Raw genomic sequence first — 24,398 nt, 5'->3', positions numbered from 1 at the left:
TTTTATTCACAAAGGTGTTCCATATGCAATACATTACACAACTTTTCTATGCATATTCAACCCCTGGCCCCGCCTGTCTTCGCCTCTCATGCTAAATAGGTCCACGCCCTTCTGGGCATGCGTGGTTTTTTGTGGTGGTCTTTAGGGGGTCTCTGGTGGTCTTTTGAGTCTGATACCATAGTCTTCCTCTGCATTGAACTTTTGAACTCTTCTCCTCTGCGCATATGCTTTTGTTCTTCTGCTATCTTATCTGGATAAGTCCATCATCCTTGACAGAGGGGCCTCCTTTATCTGAGTTCTTTGCATTCCTGGTCTTCTCTGGTATTTGTCTTTTTGCAAGAAGCTTTAAAGATTTTTTTTCTTCTCTCTTTCCTATGTCTTTTGCACCATGGCAGAGGTTTCTTAAAATTCAACATATGATTCTACAAACATGATACATTCATTTTTTTGATACATGCATTTTTGATACATTCATTTTTGATACATTCATTTTGTTAGCTCAAGTGATCTCTGGAAAATCTCTTATTTCAGTATTAGTTTAATTTCCTCATAAAATCAAAGTTAAAGAATGTCTACAGATATTTAAGGAGCATACTAACCATGAGTTTTAGTAGTAGCATGAGCATGTTAAGAGAGTATGTGTGTCTGTAGATCAACCTACTTGACAAGGGCCATTAAATTTCTATGAAATGTTCTTCTGAACTAGCGTCATCCAGAGGACACAGAAAACATACAAAAAAGGAAAAAGCCCAGTGCTTGGAAAAATGGCAAAGCATGTGGGAAGACCTTGCCTTAAGGCTCTCACCTGAAAATAGACTGAATTTACTAATGGCTGTTTTGAAGCAGTACAACAGCAGGATTAAATATTCAAAGCTGGAATTTTAAGAGCGATAAATCACTTTCTTTAGATGAAGTTGTGTATTGGGGAAATCAGACCCTATGAACATCCTTTACTTTTATGACACATTCTCATGTACAAAATAAATTACAGGCAAACAGATCTCAAGACTTCCATGTTTTAACAGCTTTTCTATATATGCTACATATATAAGAATTGTCACAATCTGACATTTTTAAAGATGTGCATGGATGTTAAATCAAAGTGTTCATTGAAAATTGGAAAATAATTTTATGTCATCTTAATAGGCTGAAGGATGTCACACTGTGACATGAAATAACTCACAGAAGCAGATGTAATGTAACAGGAGAGAAAAAGAACCCAAAAAGAACCCAAAAAAGCAAACTTTATTTTCTGACTCCACTATATATAGAATAGCAAAAGTGACGGTGGTTTGGAGGGTGAATCTGCCACCTCTTCAACCACACTGGTCAAACCAACAGTCCATCTATTTTTTCCACCCTCAAAGAAGAAAGCAAAACAATCATTATTTACATAAACATGCGTGAGAAAACTCGGTTGAAATATGTAAATATCAGAAGGCATAGGAACCTTTAGAAGAACATTAAAACTCTCAAAAGAACAGGGCGACAGAAGGATATTAGGCAGGTGGACTGAAATTCAGCCATACCATTTACCTACTAGTATGTAAATATGATTCCTCATTGGACAATCAAGTTGTAAAAGGAGGCAGATCTGCCTTTCTGCTTCAGTCAGAGGTCATACAATTAGGATGAAGTGTCTTGTTTAATAACTTAAATTCATGGCTACCAGACTAAAAACTCTGTCTGGCTCGTCTAGGAAAACAAGACAAGGGCTGAGAACTGTCTTCTGTGGTTAGCAGTCTCCTGTTGCATGGCTGCAAAATGAGAGTGAAGACCAGTGAATGCCTATCTGTTGATGGCTAAACCTTGACTCTTCCAGAGCAAGAAACAGAGAATTGTATAACCAAATGAGGTTGAGGGATGATAGAAACTATTCAAGTTGGCCTCAGACCAGGATACTAGGTTTCACATCTGTAAAGTCAGAGTCACTACGTCACTAGACAGAGAAGACAATAATTATATGTCTTGTCTTGGATAGGGTTAAACACATGTAATGGGTACTACTTCATTAGCAGCCCAGTGGGAATGCTGCTATGGGAATTTCTGCTTGGATGTTTCCTAAATGGCTCTCATCTGAGCACTGAGTCAGCCTGTTGTCACATATCTTTTGAGATATGAACTCACAGCTTGAGGTGACAGAGGTATAAGTTTAGCAGTTGTGGTTAAGATGTTATTTCCATTTTAAGTGCTTAATTTCTGCTGCTTATATCTTTCCAAGCCATTTACTCTTAGAAGGAAATTTCTCACACTGCTGTCCAATTCAGAAGTGAAATGTCTCAAAAGTTTGATAAAATCCCATTTGGTTGTTACTGAGGTATCTGAATGCAGTAAGGCTAGAGAGGAGTGAGGAAGCACTTCCCTATACCAGATACTTTCTTAGTTTCTGGAAATTATTAGTGTAATTCATTTGTATGCTGACACATTTCAGGCTGTCATAAAGCTGTCACTTTTCTGTCTGGTAATATTCACCCCATACACATTTTATCTTACCATTAGGTATGTGTTTTGTGGTCTCATATTCCCCTTGTACATTTTTATAGGGCTCCATTGGAAAAAATAGAGACTATCTACTTTGATACAGTAGATGAAAATAAGTTTAGAAACTAGAAAGGTACTCTGAAACAAAACAAAACAAAACAAAACAAAACAAAAAAAAAAAAAAGAAAGAACACTGGGAAGATATTTTAGTCCATCCCTTAGAGAAATAGTAAAATCTATTTTGCACTAAGTTTTGGCATTTTTTTGCATTTTGCCAGCTGAACTTGAACCCAATGCATTCTGGAATCTCAAACCAAGTTTCAAAAAACCTCCAGGATTTTCCTTAAACTGTTCTGAAATAGAAATGAATGTGCAAAATCTTATTTTTACTTCCAAATTTCTGAAAGGAAGTTATTTACCCAAAATTAGACACAGCAGACCAAATCCAAGTTTGAAGAGACAACGCATTCTTATGCACAAGTTCTCTATCTATATAGATGCCCCCATATAATTCATTGTATATTCTGCATTACATCCTGCCTGTGTTTTTCTACAGCTGCCTGTTCTGCATATGTCTCTTGCTCTTTTTGTGTTTTTTTCTCTCTCTCCCATTGCACTGTAAACTGACAATTTTTTTACTTGCCAGCATGATGATGGTACCTTTAAAACATCCAGAATATGTTTTTTAACCCATAAAAGTGTATATAGAGGAGTCACAGCTTCCTACTTCTTAGGGAGGTACTTTCAAAGGTACAGGTAACATTTTAAATTGTTCTGGGAAAGAGAAGCTTGCAATTTAATCACAGATTAATACAATGAAGAAGTTCTTTTTTGGGCTACAATGTTCCAGATTAGCTGGCAGAGGGGAAGAATAGGTGAGAGGAGTCAAAGACATACCTTCTGCTAATTTCTGGAAGGTAGAAGAGTACAGAAACAAACTGGAGACTCAGAGGAATGTAAATTTCCTTCCTGGGTCCTGTCTGTACACCCCATTCATTCATTATGACTAGACTTGCTGATATGCAATGGAGAGGGAGATCAACTCACAAAGGATGATAAAAAATTGATGTAGAGGGAGTTTCCAGCAACTCCCAAGAGAAAACAGAGTGGGAAGCTACAGCTAATGAAAATAAATAATCTGTTAGAAGTCCTGGGTTTAGTGGTTATCTTGGTTTAGGAGTCACCCTAGGACATTGGTCTAGTAGAAGTGTGCCTGAGAGAAACCCTGTGCATTATTTTACCCATAAGATACAAGTGAAAAGATGTGATATCCTCAATTCATGAATGCTGGAAAATTTTCAACCTAAAATACAGCAAGATTTATGCAAGGACAATTAAAAGCCTAGAAAAAAAAATCCACAGAGCCACTGTCTGCAAAATTAGAAAATGTTTTCTTGCTGTGTGATATCAAAACTGCTTGTATAGGAATTTTATGACTTAGTTTCTTATCCTGGTACATGGAGAAATGGGAAAATTATACTTGACTATACTTGGACTCTGAAGCCTTCTGTAGATGGAGTGGCAGACTAAATGAAAATGTCAAGAAATTTTTTTCTTGACTGCAGAATATTTTACCATTTTAATGACAGAATCACTCTTGAGATGCAACTTATCTCACTGGTATACAGACTGAAAAATATTGATTATACTTGTAGTGTTATCCATTTTTTTTTTAATTTACATTTCTGTTGTTAGATGAAGGAATGAAACAGATCTGTCTTTCCCATACTCACTTAAAGTTTAGCATGATAATACCTTCTTGGCTCTTTGCACTATTTCTCATTGCCTACTGTAGCTGCCATATGCACAAAAGTACATTTGCCACCTCTTAATAGGCAGCAGATTTCATACTTTGACAATAAGACTGGCCTAGAGAGGTTGCTTAGATCGACTTTAGGGATCTAAATACAAAAAGATTTATTCCTCTGTTACTGGATTTTGTTCTTCCATTGCCACTCTGCCTCACCAACAAACCACAGAAAGAAAGTTAGTTTTCTTTCTCTTCAGAGAGACATGCCAGAACTTAGCAAGTTTGTGGGATGTTTTTGTCAGCAAGCATGTTGCCTCTGTTCATTCTTATCATTATGAATAGTTCCTGTTTTCCTTTTTCTCAACTGTTCTCTCTACAATGTCTAGGGAAAAAAATTCTGAGAATTCTTGCTGAAAAATATTCTTTCCTATTTTAAACTCTCATTTATTACTTCTATTCTTATTTCTTGGCAACCTACATATATCATTACATTAAAAGAAACTAAGTATGCAGCTTTATAATGGCTTTGAAAAATTGAAGTTTACATTAAAGTCATTCTGAAGCCATGATTTATTCAACAAGGAAAACAGAAAATAACACTTTGCTGTGCTTTCAAAAGTCTTTAATTTGTATCCATAAAAGGATGCACCTGATCTATCCCTTTAAAATTCCATGGAAAAATCAGACATACTAATTTATTGCTTTCTTAAATTCTTCATTATGTTAATTGAAATTATTTCTATTAAAAAAAGAGACCAAAACCCAAACAAGAAGATGATGAATATACACTAGCCACTGAGTAATTTTCTTTTCCTGTTATTAGAACTGAAAAAAGAACACATATTTATTGACATATATTGTAATATATTATGTAATGTACATATGTAGTATATTATTAAAATATAATTCAAGATATTTTAGTCTACTTATTTTTGTGAAGGGCTAAATTGTTCTTTATAAACAGGGAAGAATGAAAATGTTCAGAACACATGATGATTGAAAACCAACAGACTTTCCCTTTTTTATAAAATACCCTAAATTGCTGTACTCAGTCTAACAATATTACATTCAGAATAAACATGTTGTGCCATATGGATACAAGTTTCAGTCCCTTTCTGCTGAAGGGAGGATATTAACATAAATATCATTATAGGGCAATGGATACATCAGTTTTAGAATGTGATTGCAAGATCCACAGCAATTTAAATGAGACACTTTATTACAAGCTCTTTTTAAAATTTGCATTCTCCTTTTTTATAATAATCAATTATAGTATGTAATAGGATGAGCTAAGTATGGCACTAGGTACTGCTTTCTGAAGAAATGTAATTAGAATTTAGTTACCCTTTAATGCATCATCTTCCTCTAGATGGGTTTGAAAGCTGAATAAGCTATTCTGATAGATAACAATCCCTGACCTCCTCTTCTCTTCCTTAAGTCTTATGATTTCCACTCAACATGTGACAGAAAATATAGTTTTTTACATGAGTCCTGCTACCATACTATGCAGCAGGTGCACGTATGTCATTTTTGTCCCTTTCCTTGCCTTGTCTTGCCCTGTCACTTGTGTTTGTTTCCCTTATTTTCCTTTCTAATTTAGTCTCCCTAAACATGCATAAAAGGTCAATCTTTTTTAATAAACAGTGAAGTTAAGAGGGCTGCAGTTACAGTGGTGCATAGCAAGAAGTAGGAAGTAGGCAGAGCAGCTCTATGTTTTTGAAGATAACTATGATGGCCTATACCCATAGGAACTCCATGAACTAAATTATATAATCCTTACGTTAAGCAGCTGATGCTTAGAGAGTGACTATGGCAGTGTAAGAATGGAGCACAAAAAAAATTTTACTTGTATTTCCAATTCTTACATCAGTTACTATTTCCACATCTAGAAAGTGCTGTTTGTTTGAGAAAGAGATGAGAACATAAACCTAGAATGAACATTCTGGAATCCGGAAGACTTTCATGGTGAATAGCCACAGAGAGAAATTCTCTGAGCTAACCACTGTTTCTGAAATGTTTATCACTGTTAAGCATCCTGTTCCTGAAATATAGAGAGCAAAATTAAAGTTTTTTTGGAACTTATTTAAGAATAAGTTAATTTAAAAAGTTTTTTTTTGGAACTTATTTAAGAGTAAGTTTCCTTCTTGGGATACATTCCTGGTGTTTGGGAAATGCCATAACTAATTTTTTTCTGATGGAAATATGTTTATGTTTGAATTGTGAATTTATTGAATAATAGATTTATTCAGTTATTTGAAGATGACAGGACACAGTTGCACACCAAAAAGGTGTTAAAATATAATAGGGGAAAAATATAAAATGGGAAAAGAGAAAGGTTATTTGAATAGTGTCAAACTTGTTTAAAAAGAGTTTGCACTTTTATCAAATTCTCTATTTCTCCTTGACACTTTTTAAGGTATCATTTCTTGCTGTTAATTGCCAGAGAAAAGCATGCTGGCAGTGCGAAGCTGTGGAAATTGTGGAATGTCTCTTTTTATGCACTAATTGCTGCTTCAGATACATTGTACAGAGCTTTTTCTCTGTGTGCCACAGGAAAATTTCAATATGATGTTAAAAATTGGCTCATTTTTCTGTTTGTATTTTTGATCAAAACTAAAAAGTTGTCTCTTGCTTTGCTTAGAAAGATGCATAGAAGCAATCCCTGGTGTGTAGTCTGTATAAGACCAAAACTCTTTCAAACTCAAGCTCTTGGTACTTGCTTCTACAGTCTTGGATTAGTCAACACGTTCTTGGGAGTGATATGGTTTGACGTTTTTCGCAGGGACCCACTTAATTCCTGCACCTGTAGAGACAGAAGTATACCCTTTGCCCCAAGTGATTAATTGGAAAGGACCTTCAATTTGTCCTGTCACAGGGTTTCTAATGAAAACAAGGGGATTTTCTTTCCATTTCTCATGTGTGTTATTTGAAAAATACCTAAAAATTGGTGGATTGGATTTTGCAACAGAGCTGTTTAAGAAAATAAAAACATATAAAGCTTTGTTCAACCTCATGTCTGGTGAAGCCCCCATTCCTCCCCCTCTGTTGATCAAGTATGTATTTTAATGTCTGATGTGCCCTCTCAACAATCACTTGACCTGTGGGAGAATGAGGAATACCAAAGATGTGGCAAACACTCCAATCTTTTAAAAATGTGGCAAATTTTTGAGATATATATGGGGGACCGTTGTCAATTTTTACTTCTTGGGGCACACCCAACAGAGCAAAAGCTTGCAAAAAATGGTGACAGGCATCATTACCTGCTTCACCTGTGTGAAGAGAAGCAAAAACTGCACCAGAGAAAGTGTCCACTGAAACATGAATATTTTTAAATTTACCAAAAGAAGGATATTTAGCGATATCCGTTTGCCATAATTGCAGGCTTTGCAAGCCTCGTGGGTTGACTGCTCCTGTAGAAACAGGAGGCTGCACAAGCTGACAGTCAGGACAAGCACTAATGATAGCCTTAGCTTGACTTTTGGAATTTGAAACATTCGCACAAGTGCTTGTGCATTTTAGTGAAAAAGGCATGACTCACTTTTGCTTGTTCAAAAATGTTTGGTAGAGTGTTTGAAATAACCATTGTCAATTTGTCAGCTCTCGTGTTTCCTTCCACTAGAAATCCAGGAAGTGAAGAATGAGCCCTAATGTGAGAAACAAAATATGGATTAGTTCTGTTTTGCAAAGCTGTATAAAGACATGAAAGCCAATGATATAAAATATCATTACTAACATCCTTTCTTCTATTCTTTTGACCATATTAGCAACATAAGCAGCATCTGTAATTAAATTAAAAGGTTGTGGAAAGAGCTGAAAAGCCTGAACCACAGCAGCAAGTTCAACAATCTGAGGAGATCCTTCTACTATTTAGACATCTGATTCCCAAGATTTAGTTGTTTGGTAAAACCAAGTTATTACCAATTTGTGACTTTTGCCAGATCCATCAGTGAAGAGAGTTATTGCATTTAAAGGTTCTTCACTTAACACAGTTTTTTTCTCTAAAACTCAATTTTGTCTGTAATAATTTGTGAGCTGGGTAATGAACAGAACAAATACGTGGGAAATTTAGCAATGCATATTGCAAATCATCAGAATTTTGCATTGTCCAATCAAGATAATCTTTTTTCAATGGTAAATAGGTACCTGAAAATTCTTGACCTGCTAAAGTTGACATTCTTGTTCTGGCCTTAATTACAATTTGTGCTATCATCTCTAGAACTGTAAAAATAGTCTTAGGAGACCTATAGGGAAGAAAAATCCATTCTATTATCAACAAAGGATCTCTCTCAGAGGGGTCCCATTAGAAAATTAGACCAAAAAGTTGCATTTTTTCTCCCAAAATGGCAAAAAGGAAAGGCTTTTCCGGAACACAGCAATGAGCTTGTCATCTTTGGAGAACTTCCATGACCTTGTCAAGAGCTGCACGAGCTTCAGGTGTTAGAGTTCTAGGAGAGTTGATGTCACAACTTCCTCTCAGCAAATCAAAAAGTGGACCCAGTTCATCATTGGTAATTCCCAAAACAGGTCTAACCCAATTGATTTCTTCTAGAAGTTGTTGTAAATCTTGTAGGTTGTTGACAGTGGTCCAGAGCTGTTTCCTTTGAGATGTAATTGTTTTTTTCAGTCATCTTCCATCCCAGATACTTCCAGGGTGGAACTTCTTGAATTTTGGTTATAGAAATTTCAAATCCAGCATTTTGGATTTCAGTAACAACACTAGCACAACTTTGCTCCATCTCTGGTAGCGTTGGAGCAGCGATGAGCAAATCATCCATGTAGTGTAGAATTACGGATCTGGGATACTTCTGCCGAACTGGAGACAAAACTTGTGCAATAAAATATTGGCAAATTATAGGCAAATTCTTCATTCCTTGAGGCAATGATTTCCAGTGGTATCTCTGCATAGGTTCTCTTCTATTGATGACTGGAACAGAAAACGCAAATCTTGGAGCATCATCGGGATGAAGTGGGATGTGGACAAAGCGGTCCTTTAAATCAATGACAACAAGTGGCCAATGTTTCAGGATCATTGATAAAAAAGGAAGTCCATATTGAAGAGGTCCCATGTCTTCAATCACTTCATTGATTCTTCTCAGATCATGAAGCAACCTCCAGGAGTCTGATGTCTTTTTGTGGATGATGAATACTGGTGAATTCCAGGGACTGTTCGTGGGAGTGATGTGACCTTGCTGTAATTGTTCCTTTATCAATTTTTTAAGAATATTTAATTTTTTCTCTGTTAAAAGCCATTGGTCAATCCATATAGGATGATCAGTTTTCCAGTTCAGCTTTAAAGTGGCAGGTTTTGAAGTGGTTCCCATCACAGGCCTACTTCCAGTTTTGCTCCCCACTGGGATAGGACGTCTCTCCCCCAGAAAGTAAGAGGCTTCTGAACATCGCTGTTTTTCCTTCAGGACCTGTAATGTTAATCATGCATTCACTTTTCAAACACACAGTAGCACCTCCAATCCCTGTGAGGGAACCTGAAGGAGCTACCAAATCCCAATCAAAAGGCCAAAATATGTGAGAAATTACAATGTCATCTGCACCAGTATCCGGCATACCTGTAATATAAATTGTTTTACCATGATGAGTCAGGCTACTAGTCAATTTTGGTTGGCTGTGGCCCACACATTTCACCCAAATGACCTCAGGACCTGAGGTACTAAATGGCACAGACATAACTGAAATCTCTGGAAAGTTGTTTTTTTTGGGTGTATTCATGGGTAAAAGAAATGCAATAGCTATAGGTGTTTTTGGTGGTATAACCATAGGAACATTAGGTGAAAGAGCTCAAATTACTAGCTCCTCATTACAATTTACTGGAACAACAGTTGGAAGGACTGAAAGTCCTAAAATTTTGTTGCTGGCTTTGCCCAGAATCAAAAAATCTTGCCTTTGTTGAAAGAAATTGATAAATCCAGTAGAAATGCTTCCATGACAAAAATTATTTAAAAGGTATATCAATTTTGAGAGGGCCAATTCTAACCTTGAGGGTATTGAGCTGGGACCATTTGAGGAATGGTTGACTGAGGTAGGAATGACTGAGGTACCAATATCATTTGACTGGGTAATTGACTGTAAGGAGGAATTACTACTTGTGTTGAAGCGCAGTGGTAGTACACGCTCTATTTTGAGTTTAACAGCAAAGGCCTGCCATCAATGTCAAATTGAGAGTGACAGTATTTAGCAAGATGCTTCCCTTTCTGACATCGAGGGCAAATAGAAAGTTGTTTAGGTTGGATTGTTTTTGTAGGACAATCCTTTTTCATGTGTCCTGATTTACCACAAGCAAAGCAACATACCTTTTTATCAGAGTCCAACTGTACAGTACCAACAAATTTTTCAAAAAATTTTGTTTGCGTTTCCAGGACCTTTTCGAGCTTTTCCATTTGTTGTCCCAAATTTTCTCCCAAAGCTTTAGCCAAATTATCTCCCAATGTTTTTCCTAACTTTTCTTGGGATTCTGTAATTTGCTTTCCAAAAGCATTAACTTGCACATTAGCAAGATGTTGTGGAGAAGTGAACTTACTGCAAGCTGTTAGCATCTGTGTTACAGTTGGAGGCTGATCAGGTAAAGTTAAAATAATTTTTCTACATTCTTCATTAGCCTTGACAAAACAAGGTTTTGGATAATACAGGAATGAGCTTGCTCATCTGGACAGTGTTTTTCAACTGCTTGGATCAATCTATCTAAGAAAGAGACAAAGGATTCCGATTCACCTTGTCTGATAGCAGTATAAGCATTTACATGGGTACCAGCTGGCTCAACTGAAAACAAAGCTTTTCTAGCAGCATCTGTGAGCACAGGCCGAGGCAATTCTGCTGCCTGATTTTCTGGTCTATGGAAAGGTGGATCACCTGCTAGTTGGACAATATCTATGTTCTCATAAGGAGAGTTTTCATATTTTTCACCCAATTTATTAATAAGGTTTTTCCATTGTAATTCCCATAAGAGATATTGTGAATTGGTTAAGATCAGGGAAACCGCATTTCGACAATCAGCAGGGACTAAGTCATAAGAATTAAATATACTTTTCAATACATTGTTAAAATAAGGCGAAGAGAACCCACTGTCTTTCAAAGCCTGACGGAGCTCTTTTATAACATGGTGAGAAAGAGTTTCATCATTATGACCATACCTTACCGATAAGGTGAGGAGTTGTTTATTTGAATTCAAATTTTTTTATAAATTTTGACTAATATTAGTCCAATTAGGTGGTTGCAGTGGAAGGTTTACCTCTGATTTAGACCCTGTTTTGTTTTTCCCTCTCATCACTCCTGTGTCTGACCCAGAATAACAGGTAGTATTGTTACAACAATCAGCTGTCCCAGGAACCCTGCCAAGAAACTCCAAGTTCTTGGCGGTAGCATTGCTGTAGCAACAGGCCTCCCCGGGGAGCCCTGCCAGGGAGGAGGGAGGAGGAGAGCTCCACTTTCCCAACATCGCCCCCCCTATTGGAGGTAGCAGCTGCAGAATGCGTTGTATCAGGTACAGAAAGAAAGCCAGAGCCCTCTAAATCATGTCTCAGTTCACTAAATTGGATCCTTTTAGATTAATACAAATTGGGGTGCTCTTGAGCTGCAGATCCCAAATTTGTATTTGTGACACTTTCCAATGAACTGTTAAAAGTTCCACACCATATCCCCACCAGTGGGGATGCAGCTGGAAAACTCTCAGTTCCAAACTGCAATTTTGACATTCTTTTTTCCCCCCCAACAGCGAATGAGACAGGCTTCAAGGCTTCCAAACGATCTGTCTGTATCTCCGCAGAAACTTTCCTGAGCTCTCCCACCTCCACCCCATCCATCTCTCTGCGCAGAGACATCCCTGCCCTGTCCAACCCCTGGCTGTCACGTGTCACGTCCTTCTGCCCTCCTGCCTGCTCCCCTGCAGGCAGAGCCAAATCCAAAGCCCCCCCTCCAGCTACAACCGGAGGCTGGGGGGTTACAAATGGCAAAAATCCCGGAAGGGGCTTGAGGGAAGAAGTAACAGGAAAAGAAGTCTCTGAACTGCAAAGCAATCTGTCCGCCTAAGCCCAATATGAGGGAGTAACCTCTTGAGAAGGGGAAACTGTGGCAGGGGTGACTCCCACAGCCCCCTGGCCAGGCAGAGCAGATCCAGAGCCCCACTCAGCAAACCCAGCCTGCAACACTTCCAAACAAAACCCGGCCGCAGCCTACTTGGAAGAAAAGCAGGGCACAGAAACAGCAGCCACTGTTTTGCTAATCTTCCCCAAACTCTCATCTCCCGGACCCATTAGAATCCCAGCCTCCCCAGAACATGACCATGGACCCCCCAGATTCTCAGAGCACAAAAAAAATCCTGAAAGCTTTCCTGGGAGCCCTGGGGGTGGATGATTTCGCGGAGGGATGGGAGGACGCCCGGTGGTAGCATCAGTGATGCAGGGAATTCCGGAAGAAACAAAGCACACAACTGAAGCTGGAAGCTGATCGGATTCCCCCTTCTCAGGGGTCGGGGTGTTGTTCACACTGCCTGGGGAAACCCCGGACATGCCAGGAGAAGGGAAGGAACCCCGAACAAAACCCGACACCCCCCCCAGAGAAGGACGAAGACCCAGCAGCAGTCAGAATTAAAGTTTCAGAACCAGGTGTCCTGTTTTGGTACTCAAGAAAGTCTTTGCTAAGATCATTTGGTTTGAAACTTTCCATTAAAGCTCTGGAGACAGGCGTTAGTTTTACCAAAGCCTCTTCTTTTTTAAGAGAGAACAGATTGTAAATTTTCCAGTTTATCTGGTCCCAAAAAATCACAGGTAAAAGCAGACTTCAAGTCTATATTTTAAGTATTTGCCTTTACCCAGATGAATAAGTCTTTTAGTTCATGTTTTGAGATATCTGAATGTCCTTTATCCTGTAAAATTGTCTCAAGCCAGTAAAAGACATCCCATTCTGTTTTAGATAGAAAACTCCCATCATGATGCCCAGGAACCACTAAAATTGCTACTGGGTGCTTACAAGCATATAAGATACTGACGACGAAGGGGATGAACCATTCTATTTATTAACACCTGGGCCTCCAGCAACCGAGTAATCCACAATCTTATTTTTTATTCCACTAGTCTAACCGTCGTCCTCACAGAGGAACACCATTTATCGCCGGCCGGGAGCTATATACAAGTCACAAATGGGACGGGACTGCGGTGGTATGCATCTTCAGCTGTTTAGTTTTTAGCATCAGTTTCATTACATGGCTATTTCAATGGGAAGATGCCAGCTCACATCCAGGCAACAGACCAAGAACTTAATGTTACAACTTACTTTATAAGCTTTTTGACCAGTCACACAAAGCAAAAGCATATTGACAGTAGTGATAGTAAAAGGGTTTTAAAATCATGGGGATTTAGGGTTAACAGGAAAATAAGCTTAGTAGGCCCTGGAAAAATAAACACCCTAAGCACATGAAGAACTTGTACTTGCTAGAACTGCACCTGTGTAGCTAGTACATGATAAATGATATAATTGTTAGATGTGACGATTGTTTAGTAATTAAATATAATTACTGTTTAATCTTAAGAATAATCATGAGAAACTGTGGTCAGGGACCTAAGAAAGATCATGAGAAACTCATGTCAATGTATACAATATAGCAATATAATTTTAATAATTAATATGTAACTTATATAATTATAGAATATAAAATATGTTAAGCCCGAAAGCCATGTCGGAGTCACATTTGGGTCTGTACCCCCGACTCCCAGAGCTCTTAATAAAAGCACCTGCATATAATCATATTCCATTGATTATGTGTGTTTCTGAACGCTAACATTTTCGTGACCCAGATGGGACCCTGCGAGCTCTGCTGAGGACCCTGCAACACAATCACTCTCCAGCCGGCACCGAGGGATTCTCGGGGAGCCCATCGGTGCCGCGACCCTCCGCCACTCACAACGTCCCCTGGAGAGAGGTAAGGTTCTTTTAATTTGGTGTGGAACCTGCCAATAAGAGCAGTGAAAGCTACGCTCGGTTGGGTTAAAGGAATTCCTGTGGTATTGCCTAGGCGTTGTCCATTAGACTTCGCGAAAGTGTTGCAGGTTTGGCATTCTGTGGTGTCTTGTAGCTGTAATATGGAGAAGCTTAAAGGTCTCTTGGTCAGCAATGCCCCCATACCACGTTCTCCTTTGGGGTGCTTATTAGCACATTGGAAACAAGGCAATTTTGGGCAAGACTTACATAGGGGTAAGTTAATTGATTACTGTAATACATGGTGGCCAGAATATGTTTTGGAAGGTGGTGAAAAATGGCCACTGAATGGAACATTACAACATAACACTATTTTGCAAATAATGTTGTTTTGTAAACATGAAGGAAAATGGGATGAGGTTCCATATATTGATTTGTTTTTCTACTTGTAAGATAAGCCAGAATGGCAGGTTGAATGAGGTTTGATGGTAGTTAAGGCATCTACAAGTGATAAGTGTGAGGTTTGTATGAAGGAGAAACATTGTTTAGAATATTTTGCATTGAAAGAAAGTCTGAGTTTGAGGAACGATACAGATGTTGATTTACAGGTAGCCCCCGCAAGACCAAGAGAACCTAATCCTATCCTGCCTGCCCCTACCCCTACTTCATCCCCTGCTTCACCCAATCCTATTTTGTCTAGTCCTATTTCACCCACTCAAACCCTCTCTCCCGATCACCTATCATCCCTCTTTCACCATTACCTGACCCCTCTTCCCCTAGAAATGCTCTAAATTTAACTGTGATGCATAGAAGGGGGGAGGATGAAAGTGAAGGAGATAGTGAGAGTAGAGATGAAAGTGAATCTGCGATACCAGTATCTCATAGGACTTGGAATCAGTCAAAGCCCACCCCAGTCTTGGCCAGAAAAGATCTGGGTAGACAGAAGAGGACTGTGATTGCCCCCTTATGACAGGGAATAGGAGCAGAGGGGCCAGTGTTTGTAAAAGTACCTTTTTCCCCTGCAGATTTAGTAATTTGGAAACAATCGGCTGGAACTCATAGAGAAAATCCTGATGAAGTGGCAAGAGTGATAAAAATTATTATGAAAACTCAGAATGCAGATTGGGATGATATACAAGTAATATTAGACACCCTAATGGATTCTACAGAGAAAGAAATGGTACTTAAAGCAGCCAAGGAAAAGGCAAGGCAGGATATCATAAACAGGCTTGTAATGGGAACACTAGATGATAATTTTCCAACCAAGGATCCAGGGTGGGATCCTAATGTATCTGGGCATGTGCAGAGACTGAAGAAATATCAGGAGTGGGTGCAGATAGGTGTTCAGCATGCTGTACCTAAGACTATAAATTGGTCTAAATTATATGAGATAAGGCAGGAGAAGAAAGAATCCCCTACTGTGTTTTTGGAAAGGCTTAAGGAAGCAGTGAGAAAATACACAGATCTCCAAATAGATGCACCACAAGCAAAGGTTCAGATCGCTCTCATTTTCCTGGGGCAGTCACAGGATGACATTAGGAGAAAACTGCAAAAACTAGAAGGGGAAGAATTAAGAAATCTGGACAAATTGCTTGAAGTAGCTTGGAAAGTATACAATAACAGGGAAAAGGAAATAAGTAAAAGGCAACAACAAAACCTCTTGGTAGTAATACAAGGGAAAGGAAACCCAGGCATCAGAGGGAGGGGCAGGGGTGGCTGTGGACTGGGGAGGGGAGGTGGATTTGGCAGGGGACATGGGAGAACTGCTGTGCCAAAATTAGGATTTAACCAGTGTGCTTTTTGCATGCAAGGTCACTGGGAGAATGAGTGTCCAAACCAGTTTTACCAAGGCAACCAGCCAAGCCAGGATCAAGATACTGCAAAATTAATGGTGCTGGGGAAATGCAGTAATTGACTAAATATGGGAAATACCAAGGAACCTTTTGTGACCATACAGCTAGGTGAAAGAGTAGTAAAATTCCTGGTGGATACGGGTGCCATGTATTCTGTACTGAATGATTTGCAAAGACAAATTGGGGACAAACAAACAACAGTAGTCAGGGCCACAGGGAAAGTGGAAAATTGGCCATTCCTACAACCCCTAGATCTGTGTTTTGGAAATAAGGTCCTGACGCATTAATTCCTGTATGTGCCTGAGTGTCCAATTCCCCTTTTAGGTAGAGATTTATTGGCAAAACTTGATGCGGTGATAACCTTTGAGAATGTGGAGCTTTTAATATAAATTCTTGAAATACAAAATTTTAGAAGAATGTGAATACACCTATATTTCTAGTGAGGAAACTCAGTGGTGAGTATAGACTATTGCAGGATTTGAGAGCAAAAAATGAAATAACTAAGGACATTTATTCAGTGGTTGCCAATCCTTACACATTGTTAACATCCATGAAAGAGACATATAAATGGTTTACAGTAATTGATCTAAAAGATGCCTTTTTCTGCATACCCCTTGACAAAGAAAGTAGGAACTTGTTTGCCTTTGAGTGGGAAAATCCAGGAAATGGAAGAAAGGCCCAGCTCACCTGGTTTCAAGAACAGTCCAACCCTATTCAGAAACCAACTGGCAAAGGAGCTGGACACCTGGACGGCAAGAGGGCAAGTACCAAGAGAACAATACCTGCTGCTACAGTATGTTGATGATATACTGATAGCCACAGAGGAGAAAACAACCTGCATAAAGGTAACAATTGAGATTTTAAATTCACTGGGAATGGGAGGATATAAGGTATTTAAAGAAAAAGCACGAATTGACCTACTGTGATTTACCTGGGATGTGAAATCTCACAAGGGCAGCGAAAATTGGGTACTAACCATATTCAAGCTATTTGTGCCATTCCAGAGCCCCAGAATCGACATAAGCTGCGAGTCTTCCTTGGGATGACAGGGTGGTGCCACCTGTGGATCATTTACCTGGGGCAAACCACAGAGGGAGACTTTCCTCAAACTAAAGGAGGCCTTGACAACTGCTCTTGCATTGGAGTTACCTGATTTGTCCAAAGATTTTCAGCTGTTTGTACATGAAAGGATGTGTCTGGCATTGGGAGTCTTAACCCAACGTTTGGGAAGCTGGAAAAGGCCAGTGGGCTACTTTTCCAAACAACTTGACAACGTCAGTGCTGGATGGCATTCATGTCTGCGGGCAGTCGCAGCCACTGTGATCCTGATACAAGAAGCCAGGAAGCTCACCATGGGAAGGCACATAGATGTCTATGTACCACATATGGTAACTACTGTGTTGGAACAGAAGGGGGGCCATTGGCTCTCCCTGAGTTGAATGATTAAATTCCAGGTAATCTTAATGGAGCAGGATGATGTAACATTAAAAACAACTAACCTTTTGAACCCAGCCTTGTTCCTAGGTACAACATCTGAAGAAAGCCCATTGGAACACGATTGCGTGGAAGTAATAGAACACACCTGTGCAGCTTGAGCAGATCTGAAAGATGTCCCCCTAGAACAGCCAGACTGGGAGTTGTTCACAGACGGAAGCACTTTCATGGAGAACGGAATCAGACACGCTGGATATGCGGTAACAACAATCAGTACAGTGATAGAGGCAAAAGCATTGCCACCAAATACATCTGCCCAGAAGGCAGAACTGGTTGTTTTAACCAGAGCAATAGAATTAAGTGAAGGGAAAAAGGTGAACATATGGACTGATTCAAAATATGCATTTGAAGTAGTGCATGTGCATGGGGCTCTATGGAAAGAACAGGGCCCGCTTTCATCTCAAGGGATGCACATTAAACATCAAAATGTAGTTCTGCAGCTGATAAGAGCAGTACAAAAACCTGAACAAGTAGCAATTATGCACTGTAAGGCACACCAATCAGGAAACTCCAAAATTTATGAGGGAAATCAAAAGGCAGATTGGACAGCTCAACAGGCTGCTCGAAAGGTGCAAACAGCAATGGCATTGGTCCCTTTAAAACTTAATGTATCTCAATTCAATTTACCTTCACAGCTGAAATATTCAGCAGAAAATGAGAAACTGGGACATTCGCTGAATGCACGGAAGAATCCAGAAGGGTGGTAGGTAACTGCACACGGACAGATAGTGGTACCCCCCTTGGTAATGAGAAAGGTTCTACAAATTAAACATAACAAATGTCATTGGGGTGCAGAGGCGTTGGTAAAGTTTCTAAAACGTTATTTGGTCTCAGTACGAATGTTAACAATGGCAAAATCAGTAATGTCGAAGTGTGAGATTTGCTTGAAAAATAACCCAGTGGCTAAAAGACAGGCACAACTAGGAAGGATTTGGGTAGGGATAGAACCAGGAGATTATTGGCAGGTAGATTTTGTAGAACTACCAAGAACTAGAGGATACAAATATTTGTTAGTAGGGGTTGATACATTTTCTGGATGGCCAGAAGCCCTTCCCTGTCGCACGAACCAAGCAAAAGAAACAGTTAAGTGGTTACTACAAGAAATCATTCCCAGATTCAGGGTGCCTCTAGAGATAGCATCAGATAGGGGACCCCACTTCATAGCCACAGTGGTTAAAAGATGTAAGTAGGTTACTAGGAATAACTTGGGACTTCCACACACCATGGAGACCCCAGTCAAGTGGACAGGTGGAGAGGATGAATCAGACACTAAAAAGGCAGATCAGTAAAATATGTTAAGAAGGCAAACTGCAGTGGCCACAGGCTTTACCAATAGCATTACTGAGAATCTGGATAAAGCCTAGGAGTGGGATGTCAGTCAGTCCTTATGAGATATTGTATGGGAAACCATATGAATCTCCTGGACCCAATCCAAATATACATGTCACGGGAAAACAGGAAGTATATAACCATGTTCTGTCTCTCGGGAAAACTTTAGCATGACTTCAGAGCATCCTCATGTAGAATAGGCCACTGACTCTCGAGAATCCAGTTCATTACATAAATCCAGAAGACGAGGTGTACATTAAGAATTGGAATGAAGAACCATTGAAAGAAAAGTGGACTGGACCCCATCAGGTACTACTGATCACCTTTACAGCAGTCAAGGTAGCTGGAGTGGACTCCTGCATACACTACACTCGAGTGAAGAAAACCCATCCCGAACTGCGGACTGTGTAAACTGTGGGACCAACAAAGCTGCAGATAAGATGTGTTTAATTGTTTCAGGAATGTTACCAGTAATTGTACCAATGCTTATTTCATGGTCTTTGGGATGTGGAATGCAAAAAGATCAATTAACCACTCTTCATTCTAGAATGAAGAGAGGGGTGCAGGCAGAAACACAGGTGATAAAGGTTTCCAGTGCAATTTGGGCTGAGAATGTAATGATTGGATTCGTTAAAAATTTTGCCAAAATGCAGAACACTAGCAGAATAACTGCTTGTCTGCCAATACCTAAGGCAGAGGGAGACCCAATAAATTGGGGAATCATAATGACATTACTATCTGAAATACAAAAGAACAAAACAATTACATGCAAACAGGTACCAGAATCGAATCAAGACAGGTAATCAAGGTAACCTGGAAAGTAATAGAACAATGGTTACATCCTTTGAGTCAACGAGACTGTCTTCAAAATAATGGCACAATAGGATATCAAATAGAATGGGCAGGGGGCATCCCAAATCAATGGCAATGCTTCTTACCACATTATAAAAAGGTTACATAAAATGTTACAGAAACTACTCTAGTGTGGAAGTGCGAGGCAAAAGACCACAAAGGTTAAATAGAGCCTTGGGACACTGCATGGTCTCTGAGTATACTTCAAAAATTCCAGTACATGGCTACCACTCCTTCGTTCATTACATGGGAAGGTTCAGAAAATGAAACAGATCCAACAGTAGTGAACACTGCCACTAGTAGTAGAACAAAGGCAGACAAAGTAAGTTGGTGGACATGTAATAAAACATATAATTGCACTTCTGATGATAGAAATAAAACAAATTCCATGACTGGCAGTAGCCTTACAAATTGGTTGTGCCTGCAGAGGTATCAAACACAAACAGGGTAAAGTGAATAATAAAATACTTATAGGATGTACCAAGAGTACACTCTGAAGTCCAGGACAATTTGTATGGGCAACAAGTGATGGTACCTGGACAACCCATCTACCTGTAGACGGGAAAGTAAAAGAAATTACTTTAGGCCTCCCTACTTTTTGTCCAATTTGGGAAAGTCCCCATTTAAGGGAAAAGATGAACTTCTGCAGATAAGAACAAGACGAGAAGTTCCAGATAGTGAAAATCAAGATGCAACTTGGCAAGAACCCTCTAGTGGAGTGAAATTTATGTGGGCCTTAGAGTCTTTGCTTGGTCCTATAGCAAACTTATCAGAATAAAGAAATGTTGTACAAACTTTCAGGTCAAGTAGATAGACAGGCTAGGGTCACTAGGGAAGGATTTAAAGAACTAAACGTACAATTACAAGCCACCACAAAAATGACCTTACAAAATCGATTTGCTTTAGATTTGTTACTTCTGAAAGAGCATGAAGTGTGTGGATTTTTAAAGGGACAGATTGATCATTGCTGCATCCACATCCCAAATGTAACTGCAGACGTAGAATATGACATCAATAAGTTAAAACAAATAGAGCATGAAGTACAAGAAGAACAGAAAGATTTGACTATGAGCTGGTTAGACAAAGTCTTTAATGGGTTAGGGTAGAATGTGAGTTCATGGATTAAGTCTATCATTGAGAGTGTAATAATCCTACTAATTGTGTTTTAGTAATTTGGTTAGTCTACAGTGTCCTAAAAGGAGAGATACAGAAGAGGACATCCTGGAACCGGAAAATAATCAAGGTACTGGCACAGCATCCACACCCATCATCCTCTGATCCTCCAGTCCATGACAATCAATCCTGGATTTGAAGAATGTCATGTATAAACTTAGAAACTAAAGACTGAATCAAGTGAAAATATTTGCACGTATAGTGAAGTGAAAATACTTTCAAAGAGGAGAAAATGATAGTAAAAGGGTTTTAAAATCATGGGGATTTAGGGTTAACAGGAAAGTAAGCTTAGTAGGCCCTGGAAAAATAAATACCCTAAGCACATGAAGAACTTGTACTTGCTAGAACTGCACCTGTGTAGCTAGTACATGATAAATGATATAATTGTTAGATGTGATGATTGTTTAGTAATTAAATATAATTGCTGTTTAATTATAAGAATATTCATGAGAAACTGTGGTCAGGGACCTAAGAAAGATCACGAGAAACTCATGTCAATGTATACAATATAACAATATAAGTTTAATATGTAACTTATATAACGATAGAATATAAAATATGTTCAGCTCAAAAGCCATGTTGGAGTCAGATATGGGTTTTTACCCCTGACTCCCAGAGCTCTTAATAAAAGCACCTGCATATAATCATATCCTGTGATTATGTGTGTTCCAGAATGCTAACAGTAGTTCTATCCAATCACTATAAGCACACGTACCTTTAGTTAAAACAATGCTTGCTTAGTTAGAATATAACACTTGCTTGTAAGCCTCAAGATACAATGCACAGAGCTCCATTATTAAGCTTAGACTTTCTTAATATCTCACCAGATATACTTTTCTGCAACTTAGGAAATAGTTCTACTCAAGCATTAATACACAGACCATTGCTCTATTTGTTCTTTCTTTCTACTTCTTGTATAATTTTTCTGCTGACAAATCTTACAGCTACTGCTTAGTTCTAATCATCATCCTGCTGTCTCTGAGGCCTGCCTTTTGCAATGTGCCCAAAACCCTCTGATTTTAAGGAATCCCACAGGTATTTATATGTGCTGCATGAAGTAGTTAACTAAATCTCTGTGCAATTTGCTTTTCTTAGTTCAAAAGCATTTTTTGAAAGATAACTACCCCATGGTTACTTAGAAAATACTCTTACATGAGATAATTTTATTTTCTCCCTTGGTCTTTATATGCTGTTAATAAATGGTGTCACAAATTAAGTTAAAACACTAATGGAAAGATTACGAAATTACTGTGATAACAGGTTTATAATAATCAAAAGTAAAATAATGGTCCTCAGTTACTAGGCCTATTCTAAACACTGTCTCCTGTTTTAAGGCCAGATTCCAAAACAGTTTTCAAGTTTACTGCTTTTCCAACTATTATCCTAAAAAATTTTTTTTTCATCTTCTTCTCTGGACCATTGGTATATTCATTATCACTTACTGAATTTGCTGTTAAGAATTTTGTATTGTTAGGAAAATGGCTATTACCCATGATGCAATATTCTCTGGGAAGTTTTTTATTAGTTATTTGGTGGCTTACATACATTCCTGGCAACTTTCCTAGATTCCAGTTTCCTGGATGATAGTTATTTTTTTCCATCCACTTGGAAACTACTCTTCTTTTTTGGAAAGTCTATGCAAATAAGGTTTCACATAATTCAAATTAATTTTGGAAGGGAGAGGACTACTTATAACATGAAAAAGTTCTAATAAAGTTTGTTCTTAGATGACAAGGTTACCAATTAACTGCATTAATTGTTAGCTGAATTCTAAAAAGTGGCAAAAGATATAGAACATTCAGCAGTTACTTCTGTTATAAAGTAATTAATTTGTTTTCTGTCTTTATGCAATTGGTAAGAGCATCTAGAAACTACATTTTTAAATAAGAACATTCAGAGTTTAAATCTTGTAAGACAGTATGCAGAAAAAATAACTTTGTACTCTTTTTTATTAAAAAACCCTCTTTTATCTAGAAAAAGGTAAATAATTTATTCACCCAAAATAAAAGAAGAATCAAAATCTTGTGATACTAGCTGAAAAATAAATCTGTGAAAAGCCAGGGACCTCATAACGTGGGACAGCTGGACAGGACAGAATGCACATCCAACCAATATGATTAATGCAACGTTCTCCATTTATTTGAGAGAAGATGGCAGTTTTATACACTTCTACATAGTTTACAGTTTGAAAGGCACTCTAATTGGCAAGCTAACATTGATTATCTTTGTCTTAAGGTGGTCAGACCTTTCACACTGCAGCTCTACTCTAATTTGCACTCAGATAGCTGATTACTTTGTAGTTACCGTAACATAATTTCTAACTGCGCCACAAACTCTTAATTTCTAACTGCATCAGAGGCTGGAAGGCCTTGCAAGGCCCAAATCTGAAGCCTTGACTGGAGTAGCTCAAATCTCATTCCAAACATAAATCATGACCTCTGTCTCTCAGAAATGTTGCAACATCTGCGTGTAAGTTGAATGGCTGTGTTGAGCTATGACTTTATATGCAGGTGGAACATGACTGATCAGTTTCTGGGATTTCAATTTTGGTTCAGGATTTAATTTTATTTTAGGATTTCAAATCGTCCAGTGCCTAGGCAAGATCATGTGATTTAGCACCCAAGCCTATTGTGCCATGGAAAATCTCTCATTTACTTCACCAGTATATGCCTGTATCCATTAATATTTCTTATATATTGTAAGAAGAATAGTTGATTACATGGGCAGACAAATACTGGGCTTTGATCCTGAGTGATCATGCATGGTGTAGATTCCTGATCAGAGTCCATTAATCAAATAAGTGTCATAAAAGATTACTCCTATGAAATATGAAATATACAGAGACTGTATATTCAGAGACAGTAAACAGAGACTGTTGTTATCATGCTGGCATGGTAGCGTGGAGGAAGGTTTTAGAAAGGCCTTGGGAATGGTAAACTGAGGAAAAGGATACATTCATGTATGCCCCATTGTATTAGAAAGGCCTTGGGAATGGTAAACTGAGGTAAAAGATACATTTATGTATGCTCCACTGTTTCGGGAAAGTCCCGCTTCAGCATTCCTCTGTAAACCCCCTTCTCCCCACCCCTGAGCAGTTCCCATTGGACCTGGCCCCTGGGGTGGTTCTGATGTGCCTTAGCTGAACACTGTCTCTATTGTTTAATCCTTATCTCTTAATTTTGCTGTATAAAACTGTATCTGGGCAATAGCCCAGGGCCTTTGGTCACTGCAACGCTTCAGGCAATACAATCTCTCTGGACAAGCATACCATTGGTCTCTCTTGGTCTCTTTATCTCGAATCCTAGCGGCGACTGAGGCAACGCCGCAGCTCGAACCGTGCTAACCCAGACGCTGCCTGGTAAGCCCAGGGCAGCGGGACCGTGGAAAACCCCGGCCCCGGAGGGGACAGCTAGCCGGAGGGTCCCGGGGGGCCGGGGAGGGACGGGGGACAGCGGCGAGTAACCCCCGAGAGCAAAGTGGCGGTCGAAAGAGAAGCAACAAGAGTCCCCATGCTTTCAACAAGGTGAGTTACGTGGAAAAACTAA

The 24,398-nt window shown here is 39.0% G+C and overlaps 1 long non-coding RNA gene across 3 annotated transcripts in view; it reads left to right on the top strand.

Moving 5' to 3' along the window:
• LOC116183179 (uncharacterized) overlaps positions 1-24,120 on the top strand; it is a 34,733-nt gene extending 10,613 nt beyond the window's left edge. For 2 of the 3 annotated variants that reach the window (XR_013340436.2, XR_013340435.2), the window contains exons 3-4: positions 13,312-13,395; positions 14,032-24,120. This is a non-coding gene — a long non-coding RNA (uncharacterized LOC116183179). The remainder of the gene's footprint in view (positions 1-13,311; positions 13,396-14,031) is intronic. The other variant, XR_013340437.2, reaches the window with a different exon arrangement.
• Positions 24,121-24,398: the final 278 nt, after the last annotated feature.

Source organism: Lonchura striata, chromosome 2, assembly GCF_050655825.1.
Source record: "Lonchura striata isolate lonStrDom1 chromosome 2, ASM5065582v1, whole genome shotgun sequence".
NCBI classification, from domain to species: domain Eukaryota; kingdom Metazoa; phylum Chordata; class Aves; order Passeriformes; family Estrildidae; genus Lonchura; species Lonchura striata.
The sequence above is the reverse complement of the archived record's forward strand: the minus strand, read 5'-3'. Positions and strand labels throughout refer to the sequence as shown.